The 13,292-nt window shown below is 42.1% G+C and overlaps 1 protein-coding gene across 3 annotated transcripts in view; it reads right to left on the bottom strand.

Annotated features, from left to right (window-relative positions):
* IL1RAPL1 (interleukin 1 receptor accessory protein like 1) overlaps positions 1-10,677 on the bottom strand; it is a 642,787-nt gene extending 632,110 nt beyond the window's left edge. Inside the window, exon 1 of one of the 3 annotated variants that reach the window (XM_083734324.1) lies at positions 9,637-10,677. The gene's annotated coding sequence lies outside the window, so the exon portion shown is untranslated. The remainder of the gene's footprint in view (positions 1-9,636) is intronic. The other 2 variants (XM_083734319.1, XM_083734321.1) reach the window with 2 other exon arrangements.
* Positions 10,678-13,292: the final 2,615 nt, after the last annotated feature.

Genomic DNA, 13,292 nt, shown 5'->3' with positions numbered 1-13,292 from the left:
AGCGTAGTCTGTATGCTGTAAGGAGACTGTATCTACAACTTTATGTAACTGAAACTGAATTATACTGTCAGTAAAGCAACTCTTGAGAGTCCCATGTACTGCAAAAAGATCAAACCTATCCATTCTGAAGGAAATCAACCCTGAGCGCTCACTGGAAGGACAGATTCTGAGGCTGAGGCTCAAATACTTTGGCTACCTCATGAGAAGAGAAGACTCCCTGGAAAAGACCCTGATGTTGGGTAAGATTGAGGGCACAAGGAGAAAAGGACGACAGACGACAAGATGGTTGGGCAGTGTTCTCGAAGCGACCAACATTAATTTGACAAAACTCTGGGAGGCAGTGGAAGACAGGAGTGCCTGGAGTGCTCTGGTTCATGGGGTCACAAAGAGTCGGACACAACTAACTGACTGAACAACAACAACAAAAGCAACTGACTTTTCCTAGAACTGTTTGGTGTTTCACTGATCTTTTTGCACACTCCACTGGTCTTAGGATGGGCACTCTGCACATGCCCCAACAGAGTTTGCCATATCACTGGGTGATGCCAATGAGCTTCTAGGCTCATAGACAATAAAGCAGCTTTCACAAACTAACTAAAAACACAAAAGCATAAATAATATAATCTTTAGACTTGTTTGCACATTACAACTATATATGTTATATTTTCAAGCTGATATTTTTGAAGCTCATCTTATTTTTGACCTTTTCCAAAATGGCATCATTAGCTGATAACTCTCTTTACTTACTCTGGACCATCAATTATCCAAAGAAGAATGGTTAAGAAACTGAAAAAAGCAGGGGAAACATTGCTGGCATAGATATGTGGCCAATAGCCTGTTGTTGCCAAGCCCTATCCTAACTCATTTGAAATATATGCATGGAAAGCTTTTACTGTCTTCAAAAATTCAAGCAAATGCTTTTGAATTTAAGAAAATGAATATGTGCCACTGAAATGCACTGCAAAACTGCACAGTTAATAACTATTCAGAATCACACAGCTAGCCCTGTCACACATAGAAATAAGAAATAGTAACTAGGTTTTTCTTACAGACTTGCATAGTCAACAATTAAAGCTGTGGATGGTAAATTGATCAAATTTGCAGAAGACATCAAGCTGGGTAGTGTTGCATATTCCATACAACGTAGTAACATTCAAAGTTCCTGCTGCAATTTTAAATTATGTAAGAACCAGGACATTCAGGTTATACAAGATAAGAAGAAAAGAATAATAATGTTGTGCCCAAAATTTCACCTAGCTCAGTCGGTAGAGCATGAGACTCTTAATCTCAGGGTTGTGGGTTTGAGCCCCATGTTGTGTGAAACATTTCTGCATTTCAGAGAGTTGGACTAGAAGACCTTTGTGGTCCCTTCCAACTCTATAACTCTACTGAACTGTTCCCCATCAATTTATGAAAAAAGAACATGCATTCAAAAACTATCAATGGGGAGAGAAAATTTCAGTGAAATTCTCATGGTTTCCGTTGTACTGCTACTTTTAGTTTGCGATTGTCCTCTCATTCTACAAACCAGTGGTCTGCCTTCTGCAGCTTTCCATTATGCCCATCTTTCCTGAAATCCCTATAATGTCCTCAGCTGGATTTTCCTATAACCATGGGAAGGCTACCTACAGTATACCTAACAGCTGCCCTTAAAACAAACAAACAAACAAACAAACAAACAAACAAACACTTGATGACTTATACTTTTAAAGAAATCAGTACAAAGCTCATTTTGGTTTTGGTTTGTTTCAGTAAACAAAAGGACTTTCCTTAAAAACAAACCAGCAACCTCACTAATCCTCGTTGCCCAGTATCAAACCTTCATTTGCAACTCAGGGGGTGTAACCTATCATATGTGGCTTTTTCAGATTCTGAAGCACAGGCAGCTGGGGAGGCTGCAAAGTGAGAGAGTCATGTTTAATAGAAAGGAAAAAAAATGCCCATGCCATCCACAGCCACCTAGCAATGATAGCATAAACTCAACCCCACACCCACCAAAACTTTAAAGTGCTTCCCAAAAGAGACAGAAAAATGGAAACCTCTTTTACAGTGTGACCTACCCTGGGGTTGCAGTGTTCATCTCGCTTTATTGGCCGAGGGAGCCGGCATACAGCTTCTGGGTCATGTGGCCAGCATGACTAAGCCGCTTCTGGTGAACCAGAAGCTAGGTGGGCAGGAGCAGGGATCGAGCAACAGGTGCGCACCCCGTTGTGGGGATTCGAACCACCAACCTTCTGATCAACAAGTCCTAGGCTCTGTAGTTTAACCCACAGCGCCACCCACGTCCAAGGTAGATGAGTCTAAAAAGTGATGGTGGCTCCTTTACCAAAAGTAATGTTCACCCATGGGCTATCTGACACTCAAGTGTCACATTGGTTTCCAGATGTGAACTATATTGGCATTATTTTCAGCTCTCCTACCCCACTACTACTCCAACTGTGAACTACAATGCAATGCTACAGTGTGTGTGTAAAATAAGCCATTTTCAGTTTAACTCGCAGATGATTCTCTGCCAAGAAATGCAAAAGAGTACTGGACTTTATAACAGTAAAACAGTACTGGCATTATCTAGTCTTCTGCATTCACACTTTTGGCTCTACAGACTGAGTAAGGTTCAAATAAGAGCAATGAAAATAGCAATTTACTTGAAATTCCACATAGTAATTTTTACAATATAAAGAATATATAAAGGAACTGAACTGGGTCTCTGGGAAAAAGAAGACAGAAGGAAAATGTACATGAATAAACCAGATGGAAGGAAAATGTACATGAATAAACCAGGCTTTTCCCCAACTTAGTAATGAGAGTAGAAAATGAAAGTAATAGGAAGACATATTAAAAACTAGGAAGTACAAACAGAAAGTGTCCAAACAACTCACAGTGTAATCCTAAATGGGGTCATGGAACAGCTAAGTGGGGAATCTAGTCTTGCTGACTTGTGACAATCAGACTTGAAGATGTGAGCTGGTTCTTTCTTCATTTTCACAATGCCCGCTGCAGGCTGATGTAGCTGACTGGAAGTAAGATTGGACCCCTTAATGATCTGCAGGGTTTGGGATGCAGTGTCCCACCCCAGAAATGCCCTGTTTCTGCTTTCTACCACAAGCAGAAGAATGGCCAGTGGTAGTTTTCCACATTCCTGGGGACATCTGGGGCCTCAGCTACTGCACAGCCTCCCACCACCAGGGTTCCCCTACCATGGTGGAGAACCAGTGTACACCATGTTAATCTTTATAGCCATCAGCATTGCATGGGGCAGAGTTAGAATTGCACTCTCAATAACCCAAATGGCATTGAATAGTTTTGTTTTTCCCCCATGCAGACTAACATTACCACAAGTAACTGTTTTGGGCCTTGATTTATACAAATGTATTGCAGTGTCATCATCTATATTTTTAAGGCTCATTTTAAATATGCCACATTTACAATAAATCAATCATTATATCTTCATCTACAACCCCTGTTCTCTTGTGTGTTAACTTTTGCAATACTCCCATTTACTGACTCATTTATTACTATTTTTCTATCTAGAAAAAAAAAGTTGGTTAGTTTGTTACTGATTCCCTCCCCCACATCTTCTTTGGAAACAGCTTTTATCTTAGGGACCTATTACAATCCGTCTCAATACATTACCAGAGTGGATGAGTCATTCCTAGAAGTTTCTGTAGTCTGTAGGCTGAAAACTTTGAAATTTCTAATTACATATTTCCCCATAGCAAATTAGACTGAGCTACACACATTAGATTTTAATAGACCAAGTACTTATTGGTTCAAATGATAGGAGGTGTCAGCTATCCAAAGTAAGGACGATTTTCTATTTTTTAAGAAGCCATAAAAACATGGAAAACAAGTTGTGTCCTCGTGAGAGATTGTGATCCAAGTTGTCATGGGAGATGGTTGCTTCCTAGAGCTCACTGAGGGTACAGTATGTCCTTATAGTAACCTTGAGCAAATATTTCAGTCCGTACCTGTCCCTCAGAGATTGGGCAGTTGCACTGTCTCAACCTACCTGCCTCAACCATTATACAGACTTCGGCAGGTAACAAAGGAAGCTGAGCCATACCAGGTCAGACCATAGGAGACTGTACTAAGTAAGCAGCAAGTCTTCTGGTCTTAAGCAAAGATCTTCCACAGAAACTGGTTCTTGATGATGATGATGATGATAATAATAATAATTTATTATTTGTACCCCGTCCATCTAGCTGGGTTTCCCCAGCCACTCTGGGCGGCTTCCACAGAGACAAAAATACACTAAAATGTCACACATTAAAAACTTCCCTGAACAGGGCTGCCTTAAGATGTCTTCTGAATGTCAGGTAGTTGTTTATTGCTTTGACATCTGATGGGAGGGCGTTCCACAGGGCAGGCGCCACTACCGAGAAGGCCCTCTGCCTGGTTCCCTGTAGCTTTGCTTCTCGCAATGAGGGAACCACCAGAAGGCCCTCGGCGCTGGACTTCAGTGTCCGGGCAGAATGATGGGGGTGGAGATGCTCCTTCAGATATACTGGACCAAGGCTGTTTAGGGCTTTAAAGGTCAACACCAACACTTTGATCTTTCTTTCTTTGTTAAACTAGCTATACCAGGGTTTGAACCCTGGATATTTTGCATGTGGTATTTCACTCAACTATCGTTGCTCCCCAAAGCTCAGAAGCTTTGCAAGTATGTTTGGCCTATACAATACTATAATAGTTCAAAATGAATGAATAAAAGGAAAGCTTTTTTTTTTTTTGCAGGTTTTGCCATGCTTCCAATTTAACACAGTCGTGCCACACTAAGAACTGTGAAGCTACCATTTAATTGAATGAATAGTAGGGGATATTTTAAGTCTTAACTATTCAAACAGCTGGCACATGTATGGACTGTACAAATGCATGTGTGCGTGCGCGCACACATATATAACTCAATGGAAACAATGTTTTTTACAATACGACAGTCACAGTATTGCTAGCTTCCCATTGATAAGGAATGTCTGAGTACACGAAATGGTCTAAGGAATACATATGCCTTTTGGATCACTCCCTTTTATTTCAGTGGAAGGAGATAGTCAGTAAACACAAAAGAAGGCATCTGCAGATCACCCCTGCCTAGTCAACTGGGTAGTAAAACTGTTATGGGTGGGGTACTAGACCTTTCCCACCAGCTGTAGATCATAGGCTAATAGTGTGTGTGTTCAGCTCATGCAACAATATGCACGTGCTACAAATGGCAGCATGTGCCACAACACTGACCAGCCTTGTTTTGTAGTTGCATTGTAGTCAAATGGCAATAGGACAATGAAGCAGAACAAAAGCATCCAGTGTCTAAAACTGTATGCAACAGTATGAGTAGATATCTTTCATGGAAGAGAAAAAGTTGCATTCCTTGACTGTCCAGGCACAAAGACTATTCATTTATTAGCTGCTACGACTGAAATGTCATATGTGGAAGCAATATTCATCTTTTCCCTAAACACTGTTTATAAAAAAGCATATCAAATCAATAAAAGCATTCATTATAACTTCATACCTCCTGTGGCCTCTCTCTAATCTATATTTATTTACACTGCAGAAGTCAAATGCACACATAATTGAATTGGTGAATTAGAGTGCCTCCTCCTTCCTCCTCCTCTCTCCCTTGCTTCAGACTCCCATTGAAAGACATACAGAGAGAGAGAGAGAGAGAGAGAGAGAGAGAGAGAGAGAGAGTATACCCATACAATATAACTAACCCAACAAACTGCAATTTTTGTTTCAGGGTCTTCAGTGTAAATGTTTCATTCCATATCCCCTATGCATGATGGATGGTCACAAGATAGAGGCTTACAAATGAAAATGCTGACACAATCTTATCTAGAGCTGTGCAAATGGTGCTGCTGCTATAATTACACTTTATAACTTAAGCAACACTTGATAAGTTGCTACTTTTTAATCATATTAATCAGGACTAGGATGTTTCAATTGCCATAAATTATAAAAGAGAGGAGTCTACTCTGTAGAAATGGGAGGTTGGCCAAGCACTAAAAATTATATCGGTTATAAAATATAAAAATAGATGAATACACTTTACTGCAAACAAAGCAGATCAAAATACAGAAAAGTACTTTGGTAATTAGCTATGTTTTATTTCAACAGCAGAACACAGAGTTAAGTAATTTCACGTTATACTCAAGATGCACATTACCCCAGTATCTACCAACAGATTATTCCATGCAAGTTTAATCAGAAATTTGCCTGAGGAATTTTATTCAAATCAATTGGCTGTGATTTACTATCACCCATAGATCAAGTCTGCTAAACAACAGGGAAACAAATTCTTAATCTTTCTTATCAAAAAGGAGTCACTGCAATTTTCTTTATGCCCTTGTTTTTAGAATCAGAGTTTCTATCTATCACTGCAGAAACCTGAAGGCCTAATTCTTTTTCAGGCTGACATTGATGACAAAATTAGTATTGACTTTACCGGCCCTTGAATTGTATCCTGGGAAGGCAAGGTTAAATAATATTTCTTTTTGTAAAGTTGAGAAGCAGTTTCCTGCATATCAGAAGAATATCCTATACACATCTTACATCAGCTATTTGTACAACATTGTACATTATGCAAAATATGCATTAAAGATCATGAAAGCAAGGGTCAAATTGAATGTCAGTACAATTCAGTGCACAGCTGGTGCACCTAAATTATGGAAATCAATGAGTTAATAGGCCAATGGAAATCAATGAGTTAATATCCTTGCAAATATTCTTATGATTTATGAATATATTCTTAATTATAAAGCCTTCCTTGTCTCACACCCTCCAATACTGCTTCCTTGAATAATTGCTCTCACAAAATACTTGGTTTGTTACAGGTCCTCTAGAGAATTGTTGCTCTGATGTAAGCAGCACAGGAAACCCTATAAGTAATTAAAGAATGAGAGTGTACACAGTGAATCGGAAGGGGGAAAGAGAGAAGTGTCAGAGAGAATTTCCAGCGTTAGGAACATTTCTGAAAATTACAAGAGAGATCCTAATGCAAGGGAGTTGCCATAGTGCTATTCTGACCCCTGAAGGATGGAAACAGGAGTTAATTTCCTATCTGTATTTTCCCATCACTTAATATATTCCATGAATGCCAAGCCCTACCCTGCATTAGTGCAATCTATTAGTGTCTGCCTCTCACTGCCCCCCCCCCCCGAGAGAGAGAAGACACAAAATGATGAACCAGTTTAAAATAGAGATGTGTAAAGTGGGTTGCTGGAAGACCAAGGTCTGTTAATCTGTTAATAAGCTGTGTGTACCTTTTGCAAAGTTCTTGAGAACTGGCTATGCCTTCTGCTTGACTAAGAAGAGGTGGTTGATGCATCTCAAACACTGCAGATCCCGTTTTCTCACTTCTCTCTAACCTATCTATTCTACACTGTTCCCCCCACTTTTTTTGACACATTGAACCTACATGGTGCAAGAACATGGCTTATGACTTGGTTAGATAATTTATTTCACAGATTCCTAAATGGAGGAAGAAGGTTCTATACAGTTCTGTGTGTGCTTTCCATGGTTCTCTTCTGGGGAGAAATTCTTTTTGGCCAACGTCAGTTCTATTTGGATGACAGTAGTAGTTGTGCTGGTAACTTTTCCTCATTGAAAGATAGTCCCTTTTGTAAAGGATATATCAGAACAATGCCATGCTGCCCTCATTTAAACACATGGAATCATCCACCTTTGATCTTGCCTTGAGTTTTATGTAATCACACTTCTCTGTGCTCACAATTACCTCGCCACCATCCTGCCTTTCAAAGGTGACAGCTGTCAGTCATGCCGAGGCAGAACTCTTGGTTCTATTTTGAAACTGAAAAGGGAGGCTAGGAGGATGCTGGACCAGCTGATACCTTCCCTTAATTTGCCAAGCTGCTGCTTACAGTTTTCAAAGTTAATAACCAGCTAAAGCTTCATGGCACATTTCCTGCCACCAAGACAAGTGATGACCTAACACCTTCAACAATCAGAGGGAGTCTAACATTAGACACGTTCTGGAAATCGAAAGAGAAGCTTCTGTTGCTGTGTTCCCATTCTCTAAAGGAGCTTTCACCTGGGTGTGGCTGCCCTTCCATTCAACTCCCCCCCCCCATTTAATTTACAACTCATTCCTCTTTAACCTTTTCAAGGAGAACTTCTGCAACAGTGAAGGGATTTTAAAAAATAAATAAAAATAATGCGTCCCTCGGAACAGGTGTGGCTGAGTTAATCACGGTGATTCTCTGATGCTACTGTCCCGGAGAGAACTGTGCTGAGGAAGGCTGGAGGGGGGGTGGGGTCTCAGCTCTTCCACAATAGCAAAAAATGACTCTCTTTCTCCATTCCGTCGGCGGTAGCCATCCAAAGTTAACTCAAGTGATTGATACACTGTATGATTATGTTATTAGATGCAATCAAGTTACATAATCATCGATTATGCACAGCTACATCTATCTTCCTCCATATCCAGCTGCAACCTCCCCTCCCATCCATAATGCATGAACCACCATCAGCTGCACATGGGAGTCTATATTCCAGCACACACTATAGAACTTTAGCATTGCAGTGCATTGCATTGTACCACGTCATCACTATTGATTCCCACAGTCACTCCCCCCTCCCCCTGATCCAAATGCATTTTGCAGAGAAAGGTTTAACAGTGGGCATCGCTCGGTGTGGAGGGAATTCCAGTTTATTTCATCTCCACTCCACAGTTAAGTGCCCTGTGCCCATCTTGCCCCCAGCCAGCTGCAGGTAAGGCTGTGGCGAGATCCGATCTCTCCTTTCCCAGATCGCCAGCGCCTTTGCACGTGGCTGGGTCTTAAGGTGTCAAGAAGACATCAAGTTACCGGGCGAAAAAGGAAAACGCCTCTCCCAAAAGCAGGTGGGGGGGGGACAAATGCCACCGAGGACAACCTGAAACAATTTGAGCATCCTGGTTAGCTCCTGCTACCCTTCAGGTTAGCTCCCGACGCCCCCGATGCCATATCCACGAGCAAACACATGAACCCTCCAGAACTAAAGCCTCGCCGTGCCAAAATAAACCCAGATTGGCGCTTTGAAGTTCAGCAACTTGAACCAAAATAATAAAAATATAAAATAAATGAAGGCTCTCTGTCTCCGTTGCAGCTCCAAGCGAATGCTGCACAGAGTTGGGGGAAAATATATAAATAAATAAATGGCCTCATCTTTGAACCGAGAGATGGGAGCCCATTTCATGTTAAATAGGTTCCATCACCGGGGGCTCCTGTGACTGCTGTAGATCCCTTTGAGCCAGAAAAGGGAGAAACCCGGGTGGTGATGGAGTGGGAGCAAGGAGGAAGCCTGTTTGCTCAGACTGCATTCAGGCCGATCTCCCACATCAAGGAGGCATGGTTGGGGGGGGGGGGAGAGACCTTGCTCGGGCTTTGATTTATCGCAAAATGCACTCTCAGAAATACCTACTGCAGTTGTTCCTCTGAACTGCCAATAACGACGAGATCTTTCCCCCCTCCCCCTATAGATATATATAAAAATCCCCCCACCCCCCTCATCAGTGTAATGCAGCAATCGGGAAAAGTAGTCTTTTCAGTTGCAAGCTACCAAGTTTAGCAACGCCTCCGAGGGGCTTTTATTTTTATATAGCTTTCTATGCATATATACGAAGAGGAAGAAAAATGAGCTTACCCACCACAGTCTTGCAAAATAGTCGTCTCCTTGTATCAGTCAGTAAGGTAATTGCTGGTCATCACAATGCGTAGTCAAGGAATCCACGATTAAAAAAAAACAACAACAGGAAAAAACCCAGAAAAACCCAAAACTCCTCCGGGTTCTTTTCCCTTTTCGCTGCTAGCAATTAAGACGAGGGAGAAGATGCCCATTCACGAGTGCCAAGTTCACCATCCAAGCAGATAATTCCATATAGAGCTCAAGATCCGTGGCCAGATTCGCCTCCTGCGAGTTCTCAAAGTGGCCAGGTTGCTCGCGCGGATGGTACAATCCAGGTGGGAAGCAGAAATTAAAATTAGAAGACGGGAAGAAGAGCGAGAGGGAGAAGGAGAAGGAGCTGGCTCAGAAGGGGGGAAAGCCAGAGGGAGAGATGGATAACCCCAGAAGTCCGCGAGCTCTTGGACAAGCAAAGGAGTCCTGGCTTGTGAGCATGGAGCCTTCTCAAAGCCCCTCGATGCACCTGGAGAAATCCCAACGCCACCATGCAGTCCCCGGGAAGCAGGAATCCGAGGGAGATTTCACAAGTATCCTACAATCACCGATCCGACGGGGTTTTCCTGGTACTGTACCGCTATGTGGAAAGCACACACGGCTCCTGCTGTTGGAGAGGAAGTCTCCTGGGTCCTAAAACTCTCAAATCGGCACAGAGGGGATTTTTCCCCCCTTAAAAAATATATTGGAAGGAAAGGAGGAAGAGGGTGGGGGGAGGGAAATCCCACAGTTGTCGGTTTGCCCTGAATGATGCTAATCTTCTGTGCAAATGACAAGTGCACCAACCCCAAGGAGCAAGTCGTGATGAATTAAAGGCAATCCAGCCCAAATATCCTAAGGAAGAGAAAGGGAGGGAGGGAAGGACGAAGGCAGAAAGGGAGCGTGTGTGTGTGTGTGAGCGAGAGAGAGAGAGAAAGAGAGAGAGAAACTGCAATGCATAAACGATTCCAGTGTTTCTACAAGATCGGCTCATTTGATTGAATGCATTCTCTGCTTTGCTGCAAGTCATAAAGAAGGTACTGTTACTGCCACCCAATGGATACTTTAGTACTAGCCAATCCAGTCAACTGCCTCTCTGCAAAGCATTAGAGAGGAGACTGATTTGAAGGGGGAGGGGGCAGGCGGCGGGCGGGTGAGGGACAGGAGAGAAAGAAGTCATTTCTGCCTACTACCGGTGCCAAGGACACACATTATCACCCACAGCTCCTCTGCCCACTTTTCCATGGGGCTTGGGAGGCTGGAGATCCAGCACAAGCTAAGCCAAAAAGCTTGTATACCAAGTCCTACACTGATCGGTGGTTGTGTTCTCTTCTCTCCCTCCCTCCATGAAATTTCCCAAGTGAAGGGTTGTTTTAAAAGCGATGATGCATTATCTATTCTTGGTTGGATTTGTGTGTGTGTGTCTATAAAGCAAACTGTGGGCCTTGCTGTTGCCATGGGATCTTCTTTGTACAAACTCTCCGAACTGTGTGGGAACAGTGCTGGTTGTGGGGTTTTTTGATGTATTTTTTTTAAAAAAAACCTCTTTTTATAAACTCTCTTTCTCTCTACCACCCCTTTAAAAATTCTGAAAATAGGTAAGAAGAATCTTGCTGCATTGTTGCCAATTAAGACTAACAGGAGCTGCAAGGTGTATCTAATTAGAAATTTTAATTACTTCACCAAAAACAGAAAGGTTCAGTTGCAGATGTCTGGAGCATCAAACAACTGCTCTGCGAAATTTTACACTTAGTTTTTTTCATCCGCCTCCTTTATTCCTCACCCCCCTAAATCTAGATATAGATAGAGAAGGCAGTGAGGCCTTCTACATGAGTAAATGTGTGTGGGAGGTGGGGAAGAGAGGGAAGCCGGAAGGCAAACTCTTGCAAGCCTGGGGGTGGGAGGGATCATAAAAATCAATGGGACTTCTGAGTAAACATAGGCTCAAGCTATAAGAATGCCTAGGTGATTCATATTACGCTACATTGGTAATATTCTGTAAAAGGACTAGGCTTGCCTCCATTTTGGTAACAGGGCTCCTGTATCTAACAGGCAGAAATTCAACAGGTGAAGCTCTTCTTGATATATGGAGGCTCCAATGGAGAAAGCACCTGTGAAATGGCTGCCATGGTACAGTATGTAGCAGCTGCAATAAGGCAAGCTTTTTTCATCATTGCAATGGTAAGAAAAGCTCTACCAATTGACTGTTCAGCTGGCGTGCAGCATTTGATGTACTAGCCCTGCCTTATGCGAGCGTGTAAATACGCAACAGACCAATGAGGATACACAGATTGCACTACTGCTACTACACTATGAGCTCCCAGGGCAGAGCAAAATTTTATTGACGGGCTGTAACTTAGTGACATAACATATATGCTTTGCAAAAAGAAGCAGAGCTATAGTTAGGAACTTTTAGACTCTGAACATTATGATCTTATGGCCCCTTCCTTTAGATGTTAGTGTGTACTGTGGCATAGTGGTTAGAATGTCGGACCAGGGTTCAAATCCCTAGCCAACCATTAAGCTCAATGGCGACCTCGGGCCTGTAACTACTTCAAAGTTGTTGTGGGGGATTAGCATCAACCAATGGAGGAGGAGGAGAACCCACTTATGCCATCTTAAAGCTGCTTGAAGAAAAAGTGGGGTATAACTGCAATAATAATATTGCTTCACTTATTTCAAAGAGCAGCTCCACTTATTTCAAAGAGCAGCCAGCGCTATTCTTTGTGGAGCCCTTCATAACTGGAAGCCCCAAATAGAAATGTAAGAGAACAGAGTAGGAGATAAAAGAATTGCCAGTATCTGTAACAGAACCACCTTCTTCCTGGATATTAGTTATAGAATTAGAACCATGGTGAAACCATGAAATCAATGGGCTTCAGTTAACTGGCTCTAATGGGTCTACTCTGAGGAAGAATAATGATGGCTATTATCCCATAATTATTAATTATCATGCTTAACTTTCTAATAAACTTGGTTCCCCATCTACTGCAACATCTGAGAGGAATTTTCATTTAAGCAACTATGGGAGTGGTTGGGCAGGGAGGCCAACAGTAGGTGGAGCCACAACCAATAACATGTGGGGCCAACTATTTCTAGTTTTGCTCCCATCCTTTTCTATGATGAGTTTCACAAAGACAACACTGGTGCTGACAAGGGGTAAGCTGGCAGGCAGTGCCTTTCCCTGGATTGGTTGTAAATGAGAAGGCAGGCATTTGGGGGCTGGATGAGGGCAAACTGAACATGGTGGGACAGTGTCCATTTCATTCCAACAGACTCTGCCACTGTATGGGACCAAAATGCATGTATAACAGTTCTATCTATCTATCATCTATCATCTATCATCTATCATCTATCTATCTATCATCTATCTATCTATCTATCTATCTATCTATCTATCTAATCTATCTATCATCTATCTATATCTATCTATCTATCTATCTATCTATCTATCTATCTATCATCTATCATCTATCTATCTATCTATCATCTATCTATACAATTGGCCACCACAGATAGAATAACTCAAAACTTAAATACTATGCACTTTGACTTAGGGGGCAGGAGAGGAGGGGGAGGCGCTTCAGGCAGCAAAATTTCCTGTTACTACCATCTATTTCAGGATGTGGGTGGCGTTGTGGGTT

The sequence above is a fragment of the Podarcis gaigeae genome (assembly GCF_964106915.1).
Source record: "Podarcis gaigeae genome assembly, chromosome: 4".
Classification (NCBI taxonomy): Eukaryota; Metazoa; Chordata; class Lepidosauria; order Squamata; family Lacertidae; genus Podarcis; species Podarcis gaigeae.
Note: the sequence above shows the minus strand (reverse complement) of the source record. Positions and strands in the feature narration are given on the sequence as shown.